This window comes from Stenella coeruleoalba (assembly GCF_951394435.1).
Source record: "Stenella coeruleoalba genome assembly, chromosome: 1".
NCBI lineage: Eukaryota > Metazoa > Chordata > Mammalia > Artiodactyla > Delphinidae > Stenella > Stenella coeruleoalba.
Window position 1 is genome coordinate 183,806,137 of NC_137169.1, and position 15,352 is coordinate 183,821,488.

The 15,352-nt window shown below is 39.7% G+C and overlaps 1 long non-coding RNA gene across 1 annotated transcript in view; it reads right to left on the bottom strand.

The window, feature by feature from the left end:
• Positions 1 to 14,557, bottom strand: part of LOC307182846 — a 251,859-nt gene extending 237,302 nt beyond the window's left edge. The window contains exon 1 of the long non-coding RNA XR_013827275.1: positions 14,296 to 14,557. This is a non-coding gene — a long non-coding RNA (uncharacterized lncRNA). The remainder of the gene's footprint in view (positions 1 to 14,295) is intronic.
• Between the last annotated feature and the right edge of the window lie 795 nt (positions 14,558 to 15,352).

Genomic DNA, 15,352 nt, shown 5'->3' on the forward strand with positions numbered 1-15,352 from the left:
TAACCCAATTTCTCTTCACCTCCCTTCAGAGGTGGGGCTGTCTGACACTTCACATTCCCAGTCTCTAGGCTCCCAGGGAGACCTGGAAGTAAACCCACATGGCTCAGTTAGGCTCAGAGATGGAAAGAACAGACAAGTTGGCATCAAACCAACAACAGAAGGGGCTTCAACACTTCCTCGCTCCCACTGCCCTAGGGCTGGCAGCAGGGCCAGCTTTACAGCTTTACTGTGAAGTTGCAGAGAGCCATGTGCTTGGTTTAATGCTCTGATGTTGCTGTCTTGAAATTCTTAATGACTTTTGAACAAGGGGTCGTGAATTTTCATTTTGCACCGAGCCCTAAAATTATGTAGGCAGTCCTGGCAGGCAGTTACCCATGAGAAGAGTGGACATGTGCTAAGTCAGCTTTGGTCATCTTTTCCTTCCCTTCCTGTCTGGCAACCAGTTTCCCTGGTCTTCTGCTCCTGACATGGGGGATAGAAAGGGAAAATGTAAGGGAGAACTGAAAAGGATTATTTTTCCCAAGTACATAAGTAATTGGTTCAGGGTCATTATTCTGCACTTCCCTAGGAAAGATGAAGGTTTTTCAGGTTTTCTTTTTAAGGAGGGAAGAGACAATCATGTAAGATGCAAGGACATGTGTGTTTGTGTGTGTGTGTGTGTGTGTGTGTGTGTGTGTGTGTGTGTGTGTGATGTGATGTGTGTACATGTATGAAAGAAGTAGCATTTACTGTGTGCCAGACCCCCCTTGCATCAGGAAATGTATGTAAATCATCTCATTCATTCCTCAGAACAAACTATGAAGTAAATACCACTATTATCACAACTTACAGATGGAGTAAATGATGCTTAGAAGGATTAAATAACTTGCCCGAGATCACACTGCAGGCGAGGAGCACAGCTGGGCTGACTGTAGATCCAGTCTAACTGTGAATCCCATGTGCTCCATCACTAGGCTGTGCAGCCTGGGCTGCGGGGTAGTTTGCATGCATGTGATTTCCATGGGAAATAGTCATCAAGTGCTGATGATGTGCCAAGCATTTTGTGTCTATGAACTCACTTAATCCTTGCACTGTTCTGTGAGTAATGCTTTTATCCAGATGAGGAAACTGAGGCAGAGAGAGGTTAAGTAAACTGTCAAAGATCACACAGCTAGGAAGTGCTGGAAACGGATTTTTTAAATCACACTTTCTGGCTCTCGATTCTGAACTTTTAACCACTACCTTATTCTGCCTCAACGTAGGAGAAATTACCTAATAGAAAATAACCCAAGTTCTCTCCTGATCATAAAGAAGTATGGAAAAATTACCAGATTCTTCACTTAAAATCAGCCCTTTTCCTAAATTCACTAAGGGATATAGTATTCTGACATGAGAATGTCCTGATGTATTTCCCAGGACCCACCACTCAGAGGTTGACAATCAGCCTACCTCCCCCCACAAACAGTCGCCATGTCTTTATCTCACTAATTTCCCTCCAGAATTCCTGTACTATTCCATGAAGATATGCCTTTTTCCCTTCTCCCTCAGTCTTCAAGGGTCTCTTAGCAGCAATACTTGGCTCTGTTAATATAAGAGACACAAGAAAATGGGTATCCAGCCCACATATGTTGATGGCCATCTCCTCACTTCCTGCCACCAAGCCATACCACCCTTCCTCAGCCTGGAACCTGCTCAGCTAGAATAGGTCCAGCTTACTCAGAACAAGAGCCTGGAGGAACAGTGGCCAACAGGAGAATTTCCAGATGAATAAGATGACCTTCAGGTCCTCCTGTGTTTTCTCAGCCCACCCTCTCTACTTAGTCTTTTCTTCAGCGAGCACCTTTTTAAACAAGAAAACAGTGTTGATTTCTCTCCCCAGAGTAGCCACAGTGGAGGAAACCACACACTGACCTATACATAGAGAAGACCTTGACATATGCGGTTTTGAAATGCACTAGTTAAGCAGGGGTTGGGTCACTAATCTTAGCAGTATCGCTGGATTACTTCACTGGTTCTTCATGCAAGTTCTAGAGATAGGAGGGGTTTTTCCCTGACAGGGTGTGGAGGAGAAAGAAGAATGAGGAAGGGGAATTACTTGTGACATTAACCTTCCCACTCTATCAGATGATTTGGTAAAATAATTTCAAAGCACACCGCTCAATAATATTAAGAGTTCTGATGCCCAGAATGGACTGAACTGCTATAATGTAGTATTCAAAAACAAGGTTGGATTACTTTTCCTGCAAAACACCTAGAGTATGCCTAAAGAAGTTTCTCGATAAGTATCTGAATTAGTACCGACTTGTATTTGTTTGTATTAATTTCATAGATGGACTTTTTCTCCCTACCTCCCCAGCTAGACTATAAGCTCCTTAAGGGGAGGAACACTTTCATAATTCTGTTGCACAGTTAGTTACACATTTCACAATTCTGAGCATATTACAGAAATCCACAATCAAAAATATCCAAGAAAAATCTAGGAGAAATAGATTTCACTAAGAGAACATCCTTCCTTGAAGCACTTGGGATAACAGAACTTTTTCAGATTTCCAGGGGTACAAACTATTAGTTTCCTAAGCTATCTTGAGATGGGGCAATGCTGTGTTTGGGGTTTACTATAAGAAAAGGAAATCACATATTAGGTTCTTCAAATCAGACATTTAACTGTATATGAATTATAAGTGAATAAACAAATTTAAGTATGTGTACCCTTTAAAAGGGAAATATCACCCAGAGAAACTTGGATTTGGCAAAGTTCTGTTCTCTTGAGGTGTACTCTACATCCTTGGGACCTAAATGAATTTAAAAGAAGTAAACGTTAACTCTCACATCCTACCTTTTTATAAAATTATAAACTCTGGGCTTCCCTGGTGGCGCAGTGGTCGAGAGTCCGCCTGCCAATGCAGGGGACACGGGTTCGTGCCCCAGTCCGGGAAGATCCCACATGCCGCGGAGCGCCTGGGCCCGTAGCCACGGCCGCTGAGCCTGCGCGTCCGGGGCCTGTGCTCCGCAACAGGAGAGGCCACAACAGTGAGAGGCCCGCGTACCACCAAAAAAAAAAAAAATTATAAACTCTTACATTTGCATACAATTTTCTATTTTTCAAAGTGTTTTCATATCCATTATAAAATTTGAGTTCATGGGGAATTCCCTGGCAGTCCAGTGGTTAGGACTCCATGATTCCACTGCAGGGGGTACAGGTTTGATCCCTGGTCAGGGAACTAAGGTCCTACAAGCTGCATGGCATGGCCAAATAAATAAATAAAAATAAAATAATTTAAATTGAATAAAATTTTTAAAAATAAAATAAAATTTGAGTTCATGTTGATCCAATGGCTAGGGCAAGGAAACACACATCCAGAGAAATTAACTTGCCAAATGTCAGAAAGTTCAGGGAAACTAGGATAAAAAACCCAGAGGGCTTCTAGGTGAGTATTTTTCCTCCATGGTCATCCACTTCATTGACAAGCATTCTTTTATGCAACCTGTTGACAAGAATGCTTTGAGTATGAATTTCAATATTTAATAGTTTACAAAGCACATACATCATTTCATTGTACATTCCAAAGTATAACTGTGTTAGTTCATTCTTATTGCATTAATCTCCCCAGATTCCAATGCATCTTATTTCTTTTCTTCTTATTCTTGACTGTAGTTCACAATAACTTCTAATTTACCATCTCCCATCTTACTTATAATTTCTATTTTCTGGCTTTGTGTTTCAGTAAGTTCTTTGTTTTTACTCAAGTTATCTTCCACTTGTTTAGACCAATCTGAGTGTGGGATATGTGTGTTTCTATGTGTATGTGGTGTTTGCGTGTGTGTGACTTGACAGCTCTCTAGGTTTTTTAATTTGGTTTTTGGCTTATTTATGTTTCTCTTCTTACAAAAATATGGATTCTTTTGTTTTCAAATAGTATGAACACATTTTGCATTAGATTTTCATGCCCCAAGGAGATTTTTTTTTAATGGTTCTGTCTTAGTTTGGGTTACGTGGAAGCAGAAGCACTTAGGTACAGGTAGTTTATTTGAGAAGTGATCCCAGGGAAAGTGAGGAAAATAAGACAAGAAAAGGAGAAAAGCCAATAAAGAACGTGTTAACAAGTGGGTTATCATTGTGAGCACCTGGGGCTGATCTCCCCTGAGGACTTGCTGAGAAAACATGTAATGCATCTCAGGATCATACCCCTTTCCCTAGACACATACACACATGCATGTGCACGCGCACGCACGCACACACACACCCCTCTAGGTAGCACTTGTTTGCTGTGAAAATGAGCTCAGAGATAAGGAACAAGGCCAAAGTCAGGAATCCAGATGGTGCTCATATTTGTCAAAGAAGTTCCAGTATGAGCTAATAGGTATAAAGAAAACTTTACCAGAACTGGAACATATCTGCTTCTTTCCTCAAAGCCTAAATGTCTTACACGGTGATAGAAATACTCAATGCTGTTTTATGACTCATGAACAGAAATCTGCCCATTCTCACACTCAATCTTCAAGTGGTAAGCCAAGATCAAAGAATTATTAAGAACTACTTAAAGCCAAACCAAGCGCAATACCATTTAAAAATAAACTCACGGTAGAGAGGAGGAGCTTCAAGACGGCAGAAGAGTAAGACGTGGAGATCACCTTCCTCCCTACAAATACATCAGAAATACATCTACATGTGGAACAACTCCTACAGAACACCTACTAAACGCTGGCAGAAGACCTCAGACCTCCCAAAAGGCAAGAAACTCCCTACGTACCTGGGTAGGGCAAAAGAAAAAAGAATAAACAGAGACAAAAGGATAGGGACGGGACCTGCACCAGTGGGAGGGAGCCGTGAAGGAGGAAAGGTTTCCACACACTAGGAAGCCCTTTTGCGGGCGGAGACTGTGGGTGGCGAAGGGCAGGGAAGCTTCGGAGCCGTGGAGGAGAGCGCAGCAATAGGGGTGCAGAGGGCAAAGCGGAGAGATTCCCACACAGAGGATCGGTGCCGACCGGCACTCACCAGCCCGAGAGGTTTCTCTGCTCACCCGCCGGGGTGGGCGGGGCTGGGAGCTGAGGCTCAGGCTTCAATGGATCACAGGGAGAGGACTGGGGTTGGCAGCGTGAACACAGCCTGAACACAGCCATAGTGCACCACGGCTAGCCAAGAGGCAGTCCGGGGAAAACTCTGGAGCTGCCGAAGAGACAAGAGACGTTTTCTTGCCTCTTTGTTTCCTGGTGCGCGAGGAGAGGGGATTAAGAGCGCTGCTTAAAGGAGCTCCAGAGACGGGCGCGAGCCGTGGCCAAAAGCACGAACCCCAGAGACAGGCATGAGACGCTAAGGCTGCTGCTGCAGCCACCAAGGAACCTGTGTGCGAGCACAGGTCACTATCCACACCTCCCCTCCTGGGAGCCTGTGCAGCCCGCCACTGCCAGGGTCCCAGGATCCAGGGACAACTTCCCAGGGAGAACACACAGCGCGCCTCAGGCTGCTACAACGTCCCGCCAGCCTCTACCGCCACAGGCTCACCCCGCACTCCGTGCCCCTCCCTCCCTCTGGCCTGAGTGAGCCAGAGCCCCCGAATCAACTGCTCCTTTAACCCAGTCCTGTCTGAGCGAAGAACAGACGCCCTTCGGCGACCTACACGCAGAGGCGGGGCCAAATCCAAAGCTGAACCCCGGGAGCTGTGTGAACAAAGAAGAGAAAGGGAAATTTCTCCCAGCAGCCTCAGGAGCAGGGGATTAAATCTCCACAATCAACTTGATGTACCCTCCATCTGTGGAATACCTGAATAGACAGCGAATCATCCCAAATTGAGGAGTGGACTTTGGGAGCAACGATTATATATTTTCCCCCTTTTTGTGAGTGTGTATGTGTACGCTTCTGTGTGTGATTTTGTCTGTAAAGCTTTGCTTTTACCATTTATCCTAGGGTTCTGTCTGTCCTTTTTTTTTTTTTTTTACTTAAAAAAATATTTTTTTCTTAACCCTTATTTTTTATTTTAATTATTTTATTTTATTTATCTTCTTTCTTTCTTTCTTTTCTTTCTCCCTTTTATTCTGAGCCATGTGGAGGAGAGGTTCTTAGTGCTCCAGCCAGGCATCAGGGCTGTGCCACTGAGGTAGGAGAGCCAAGTTCAGGACACTGGTCCACAAGAGACCTCCCAGCTCCACGTAATATCAAACGGTGAAAATGTCCCAGAGATTTACATCTCAATGCCAAGACCCAGCTCCACTCAGTGACCAGCAAGCTACAGTGCAGGACACCCTATGCCAAACAATTACCAAGACAGGAACACCACACCATCCATTAGCACAGAGGCTGCCTAAAATCATAATAAGGCCACAGACACCCCAAAACACACCACCAGACATGGACCTGCACACCAGAAAGACAAGATCCAGCTTCATCCACCAGAACACAGGCACTAGTCTCCTCCACCAGGAAGACTACACAACCCACTGAACCAACCTTACCCACTGGGGGCAGACACCAAAAACACAGAAACTACGAACCTGCATCCTGTGAAAAGGAGACCCCAAACACAGTAAGTTAAGCAAAATGAGAAGACAGAGAAACACACAGCAGATGAAGGAGCAAGGCAAAAACCCACCAGACGTAACAAATGAAGAGGAAATAGGCAGTCTACCTGAAAAAAAATTCCAAATAATGAGAGTAAAGATGATCCAAAATCTTGGAAACAGAATGGAGAATATACAAGAAACGTTTAACAAGGACCTAGAAGAACTAAACAGCAAACAAACAGAGATGAACACCACAGAGATGAGATTAACAATTCTCTAGAAGGAATCAATAGCAGAATAACTGAAGCAGAAGAACAGATAAGTGACCTGGAAGATAAAATAATGGAAATAACTACTGCAGAGCAGAATAAAGAAAAAAGAATGAAAAGAATTGAGGACAGTCTCAGAGACCTCTGGGACAACATTAAATGCACAAACATTCGAATTATACGGGTCCCAGAAGAAGAAGAGAAAAAGAAAGGGACTGAGAAAATATTTGAAGAGATTATAGTTGAAAACTTCCCTAATATGGGAAAGGAAATAGTTAACTCCAGGAAGCACAGAGAGTCCCATACATGATAAGACCAAAGAGAAACACGCCAAGACACATATTAATCAAACTATCAAAAGGTAAATACAAAGAACAAATATTAAAAGCAGCAAGGGAAAAACAACAAGTACCACATAAGGGAATCCCCATAAGGTTAAGAGCTGATCTTTCAGGAGAAACTCTGCAAGCCAGAAGGGAGTGGCAGGACATTTTAAAGTGATGAAAGAGAAAAACCTACAACCAAGATTACTCTACCCAGCAAGGATCTCATTCAGATTTGACAGAGAAATTAAAAGCTTTACAGACAGGCAAAAGCTAAGAGAACTCAGCACCACCAAACCAGCTTTACCACAAATGCTAAAGGAACTTCTCTAGGGAGGAAACACAAGAAAAGGGAAAAACCTACAATAATAAACCCAAAACAATTAAGAAAATGGTAATAGGAACATACATATCAATAATTACCTTAAATGTAAATGGATTAAATGATCCAACCAAAAGATATAGACTGGCTGAATGGATACAAAAACAAGACCTGTATATATGCTGTCTACAAGAGACCCACTTCAGACTTAGGGACACATACAGACTGAAAGTGAAGGGATGGAAAAAGATATTCCATGCAAATGGAAATCAAAAGAAAGTTGGAGTAGCAATTCTCATATCAGACAAAATAGACTTTAAAACAAAGACTATTACAAGACACAAGGACACTACATAATGATCAAGGGATCAATCCAAGAAGAAGAGATAACAATTGTAAATATTTATGCACCCAACATAGGAGCACCTCAATACATAAGGCAAATACTAACAGTCACAAAAGGGGAAATCGACAGGAACACAATCATAGTAGGGGACCTTAACACCACACTTTCACCAATAGACAGATGATCCAAAATGAAAATAAATGAGGAAACACAAGCTTTAAATGACACATTAAACAAGATGGACTTAATTGATATTTATAGGACATTCTATCCAAAAACAACAGAATACACATTCTTCTCAAGTGCTCATGGAACATTCTCCAGCATAGATCATATCTTGGGTCACAAATCAAGCCTTGGTAAATTTGAGAAAATTGAAATCATATCAAGTATCTTTTCCGACCACAACGCTATGAGACTAGATATCAATTACAGGAAAAAAATTGTAAGAAATACAAACACATGAAGGCTAAACAAAACACTACTTAATAATCAAGAGATCACTGAAGAAATCAAAGAGGAAATAAAAAAAAAACCTAGAAACAAATGACAATGAAAACACAATGACCCAAAACCTATGGGATGCAGCAAAAGCAGTTCTAAGAGGGAAGATTATAGCTATACAAGCCTACCTTAAGAAACAAGAAACATCTCAAATAAACAACCTAACCTTACACCTAAAGCAATTAGAGAAAGAAGAACAAAAAAAACCCAAAGTTAGCAGAAGGAAAGTAATCATAAAGATCAGATCAGAAATAAATGAAAAAGAAATGAAGGAAACGATAGCAAAGATCAATAAAACTAAAAGCTCATTCTTTGAGAAGATAAACAAAATTCATAAACCATTAGTCAGACTTATCAAGAGAAAAAGAGAGAAGACTAAAATCAATAGAATCAGAAAAGAAAACGGAGAAGTAACAATTGACACTGCAGAAATACAAAGGATCATGAGAGATTACTACAAGAAACTACATGCCAATAAAATAGACAACCTGGAAGAAATGGACAAATTCTTAGAAATGTACAACCTGCTGAGACTGAACCAGGAAGAAATAGAAAATATGAACAGACCAATCACAAGCACTGAAATTGAAACTCTGATTAAAAACCTTCCAACAAACAAAAGCCCAGGACCAGATGGTTTCACAGCCAAATTCTATCAAACATTTAGAGAAGAGCTAACACCTATCCTTCTCAAACTCTTCCAAAATATAGCAGAGGGAGGAACACTCCCAAACTCATTCTATGAGGCCACCATCACCCTGATACCAAAAGCAGACAAAGATGTCACAAAGAAAGAAAACTACAGGCCAATATCACTGATGAACATAGAGGCAAAAATCCTCAACAAAATACTAGCAAACAGAATCCAAGAGCACATTAAAAGGATTATACACCACGATCAAGTGGGGTTTATTCCAGGAATGCAAGGATTCTTCAATATACGCAAGTCAGTCAACGTGATACACCATATTAACAAATGGAAGGAGAAAAACCACATGATCATCTCAATAGATGCAGAGAAAGCTTTTGACAAAATTCAACATCCACTTATGATAAAAACCCTGCAGAAAGTAGGCATAGAGGGAACTTTCCTCAACATAATAAAGGCCACATATGACAAACCCACAGCCAACATCGTCCTCAATGGTGAAAAACTGAAACCATTTCCACTAAGATCAGGAAAAAAACAAGGTTGCCCACTCTCACCACTCTTATTCAACATAGTTTTGGAAGTTTTAGCCACAGCAATCAGAGAAGAAAAAGAAATAAAAGGAATCCAAATCGGAAAAGAAGAAGTAAAGCTCTCACTGTTTGCAGATGACATGATACTATACATAGAGAATCCTAAAGATGCTACCAGAAAACTACTAGAGCTAATCAATGAATTGGGGAAAGTAGCAGGATACAAAATTAATGCACAGAAATCTCTTGCATTCCTATACACTAATGATGTAAAATCTGAAAGTGAAATTATGAAAACACTCCCATTTACCACTGTAACCAAAAGAATAAAATAGGAATAAACCTACCTAAGGAGACAAAAGACCTGTATGCAGAAAATTATAAGACACTGATGAAAGAAATTAAAGATGATACAAATAGAGAGATATACCATGTTCTTGGATTGGAAGAATCACATTGTGAAAATGACTCTACTACCCAAAGCAATCTACAGATTCAATGCAATCCCTATCAAACTACCACTGGCATTTTTCACAGAACTAGAAAAAAAAATTTCACAATTTGTATGGAAACACAAAAGACCCCAAATAGCCAAAGCAATCTTGAGAAGGAAAAACGGAGCTGGAGGAATCAGGCTCCCTGACTTCAGAGTATACTACAAAGCTACAATAAAGAAGACAATATGGTACTGGCACAAAAACAGAAATATAAATCAATGGAACAGGATAGATAGCCCAGAGATAAACCCATGCACATATGGTCACCTTATCTTTGATAAAGGAGGCAAGAATATACAGTGGAGGAAAGACAGCTTCTTCAATAAGTGGTGCTGGGAAAACTGGACAGCTACAAGTAAAATAATGAAATTAGAACACTCCCTAACACCATACACAAAAATAAACTCAAAATGGATTAAAGACTGAAATGTGTGGCCAGACACTATAAATCTCTTAGAAGAAAACAGGCAGAACTCTATAACATAAACTACAGCAAGATCCTTTTTGACCCACCTCCTAGAGAAATGGAAATAAAAACAAAAATCAACAAATGGGACCTAATGAAACTTCAAAGCTTTTGCACAGCAAAGGAAACCATAAACGACACCAAAAGACAACCTCAGAATGGGAGAAAATATTTGCAAATGAAGCAACTGACAAAGGATTAATCTCTAAAACATACAAGCAACTCATGCAGCTCAATATCAAAAAAACAAACAACCCAATCCAAAAATGGGCAGAAGACCTAAATAGACATTTCTCCAGAGAAGATATACAGATTGCCAACAAACACATGAAAGAATACTCAACATCATTAATCATTAGAGAAATGCAAAGCAAAGCTACAATGAGCTATTATCTCACACCGGTCAGAATGGCCATCATCAAAAAATCTACAAACAATAAATGCTGGAGACGGTGTGGAGAAAAGGGAACCCTCTTGCACTGTTGGTGGGAATGTAAATTGATACAGCCACGATGGAGAACAGTGTGGAGGTTCCTTAAAAAACTAAAAGTAGAACTACCATATGACCCACTAATCCCACTACTGGGCATATACCCTGAGAAAACCATAATTCAAAAAGAATCATGTACCAAAATGTTCATTGCAGCTCTATTTACAATAGCCAGGATATGGAAGCAACCTAAGCGTCCATCAACAGATGAATGGATAAAGAAGATGTGGCACATATATACAATGGAACATTACCCAGCCATAAAAAGGAACAAAGCTGAGTTATTTGTAGTGAGGTGGATGGACCTAGAGACTATCATACAGAGTGAAGTAAGTCAGAAAGAGAAAGACAAATACCGTATGCTAACACATATATATGGAATCTAAAAAAAAAAAAAGAAAAGAAAAGAAGAAACAAATGATCAGAAGAACCTAGGGGCAAGACGGGAATAAAGATGCAGACCTACTAGAGAATGGACTTGAGGATACGGGGAGGGGGAAGGGTAAGCTGGGACAAACTGAGACAGTAGCATGGACATATATACACTACCAAACGTAAAATAGATAGCTAGTGGGAAGCAGCTGCATAGCACAGGGAGATCAGCTCGGTGCTTTGTGATCACCTAGAGGGGTGGGATAGGGAGGGTGGGAGGGAGGGATATGCAAGAGGGAAGAGATATGGGAACATATGTATATGTATAACTGATTCACTTTGTTATAAAGCAGAAACTAACACACCATTGTAAAGCAATTATACTCCAATAAAGATGTTAAAAAAAATTTTTTTAAGTAAAATAAAAATGAACTCACAGTAGAAAAACCTAACAGTGAACTTAGCAAAGTCATCTTTAAGATGTTTGACTTTATGGAAAATAGCTTGACTCGTCCCAGCCTGGACAATGTTTTCTTGATACCTATTAGCTAGTTCTAGAGCTTATACCTGACTAATATGAGCACCATCTGAGTTTCTGACCTTGATCTTTTTCCTGACATCTGAGATCCTGAGGGATGATGTGGAGTGATAAATTTAGTTGTTCCTAGTACCTTTTGCAGATAATGTATAATCTTGGTAAATATTGCCTTGTTAGGTTTTTCAGTAGTTAAGTTTTACCCTGCATTACCTATAGATCCTTATGTGAAGCCCCTTCTGTTAGAGAGCCTGTTGTTTCTAATAACAGGATCAGCTGAGAATCTTGGATTTCTTTTCTAGAACTTATGCTGGTTTCTATTTGAAAAGTGACATTTATTTACCCCCTGTGGAGCTCTAATCTTACTATAATATCTCACTGCCACATTAACATAAAGGTCAGCACTTAGGGGGAAAGGTATGTCACAGGTATCTGACAAAAAGCATCAAAATAAAAGAAAAATGCTACCAGGACAAAAACCATTTCCCTCCCAGAATTAATCAGAAAATAGTAACAAAGAAAGTAACCAGATGCTAACAAGTGATTACACCCACAGGTAACATTTACACAAAAAAAGAACTTTGCCATCTGATGTAATCCAAGGCATTTCAGGAAAATATGTAAGTGTGAGCTCTGCCTTAGAGGACCCTACATGAGCTACCACACGTCTGTTTCAGTTTCTAAATCTGATTAATTACAAACTGAGTAGCAATCTACTGGGTAAGGTATTTTTCATAAATACCTTATATAATCCTCATAAGAACTTCATGGAGTAAATTTTATTGCCTTGATTTTACAAATGATAAAATGAAGTTCAAAAAAGTTAGATGATTCACCTAAAGTCACACAGCCTATAAGAGGAAAATCTGGAACTTCCTCTGGGATCTTGAGATCCAAACTGAATTCCCTTCCCACTGAACTAGGACTGGTTTCCACACATGAGGGCACAGTTCCTTTGTGTCCAGACAGATGTAAGCAGACTACTGCTCAAGTTGTGACTGAATAATTTCAAATACAGGCACAAGAAACGGAAGAAAACGAGTAGAAGAGGGAGCAATGTGGCAGAAAGGACTTTTTTTAAGTTTAAGAACAGTAATTAATGGTTTCTAAAAAGTTGAATTAAAGATAATAGCAATTTTCTTAAAAACTTTCTTTGTAATAGTTCTACATACTTCATTGTCTTTATCTGTCTTATTTATTCAAATTTCAGATCTTTCCATTTCTAACCTGGTACACCAATCAGGAAGTAACTGGTATCAATTCTTAAGTGGAAAAATATTTATACAGTATGAAATTTAGATCATCATATACTTGTAGAACTGTACTAAGTTTGTCTGGAATTAAGTAATTCTCACTCTTGGATGGGTACAGGTTGAAGTTAAATTAAGCTCTCTGAAGCCTACTTTGATAACGTCAAGTAACCAAACTTGTCTGAGAATCATTTCTTTTATAGCTGCCCCTAATTTCTTCCGTTTCTTTAATCATTTCCACATGAAAAAAATTTTTCTTCTGGTTTTTAATGATAGAAAGCATCACTGAATATTAACAATTTACTAGATATGGTGCTGAATAGAAGGAAAATAAGAAAAATTGGAGAGAAGATAGCCAGATTATGAAAGATCCAACTCAAACTACACTCTAAAGCTATGTTCTCTTTACTGCATCGATGCATCTCTCAAGGCTGTTATGCCCACATCACATCTTTTGTCTGATTTCTCTACCCCTGCATATTATAGTCACTTCTCAGTCATTTCACCCCCACTTCCAATTAAAAATCACAAAAGAATCACAGAATCTAATAATTTTGAGTCAAAAGGGACCTCTGAGATGTTATCCGCTTCCATGATGCATATAAAGGTAGCAGTGATAGCTATTTGTTGCAAGATTTGTAAAGTTGGGATTTGAATTTTCTTTTTTTAAAGAAGGTGTAATTCAGAGATGGCAAATTAGGGTGAATCAAGAATCCCTCTGAAAACCCTCACATGTAAATTCAGCTTGTTAGAAGGAAAGGGATGAGATAAAGGGAAGGGAAAGGAGCATATCCATAATTTCCTTACATGTCGTGAGTTACTATAAAGTACTGAAGGAGGGGAGACGTGTGTGTCATATAGAGAAATACCTATTATAAAATGGCCATTAAGAGACTTCATGGTTATAAGTAATGTTTTAAGTTTGCTTTTGGCTCTGCTCCCCCTTTCTGTAGGGTACTGTTTCTATATTGATCCAGACAATGAAAAAAAACAGCTTGTTGACACCTGTCAAGTGTGTGGTAATATAGAAATGAGGAGAAAATGTTTACATAGCCCAAGCCAACTCTCGTATTTCAAAAGGAAAATAAAAAATATAACTTTCAATCAATACCTCATCCAAATCCTCTCATCTAGCTTCTCAAAGACTATTTTAGAATACCTCACTTTGATTAGGCCTGTCTCCACCAAGAAATGCTCACAGAATACATCTGCTGGGTACGCAGTGTCCACATCAGATAAATGAGAATGTTTATGAAGCTTACCATTTTGAAGGAGTTGGACACCAGATGGTCTGTTATTCCTGGAGTCAGAAGCCCTGTGTAGTGATCAGCTGGATTCTTCCCCTCTGCCGCCCTTAACAAGAAGAAAAGTCTCTTCCGTCTCAGCACCACTCTGACGTTCTCTCTTCCCTGGTTCTCATCACCACCTCCCCATCTTATTTCTCCATCTTCACTCTTTACCTTCTTTTCCACCTCCTCCATTCCCCAAAGCAGCCACTACCTTCTTCTCTCTGCCAAAACTCAACTGACACACGATATTTCAGAGAAGTCCATATTGATTGCCTGGTAACAAAAAAACAAAATATAAACAATGCAGTCATGTTCCATTCTAGAGAAGTTAGGTCATTCATTGAATTTCAGCAGTATACGAGCTATGCCACTCCAAATGTCTGCAGTTACTTCCATCTTAAATGTTAGAAAGAAAACAAATCTTTAGGGCTGGACTTGCATGAAAGCAGTGGACCCCTTCAGTGTGATTTGGGGCCCTAAAAGGGATGGTGGGGATTGTGGGAAGATGTCATGGATCTGAAAAATGGAAGAATAAATAATGTAGAATCACAGAGCTACTAGAAACTTCAGAGATCACCTGACCCAACTGCTTAATTTTTACAGATGCGAAGACAGAGTGCCACAGACTTTAAGAGATTGTTCAAGACCACCTTGCTGGTTAGAAGTCGCCAACTGTACAGCAGAAGCTAACACAACATTGTAAAGCAACAATCCTCCAATAAAAATTAATTAAAAACAAGAAGCTGCCAGGAGTTAATTCTCCAATACAGCAATATTTAGGCTTATTTTTTAATGATATTACTTCTGCAAAAAAAGAAAAGTCATACTATTAATACCACACCAACCATATGCTATATACCATAAAACCAAATTCCTTTTTCTTTTACCCTAATAACTAGACCTTGTTTTTGACTCACTTTATATCTTACCATTCTCTCTTTTATCTGGAATACATGTGACCTCCTAATCTTCTCATTTCATCTCCTTGGTTTAATGAATTTGGAAGTGACATTCATTCGCGCACTGGGCT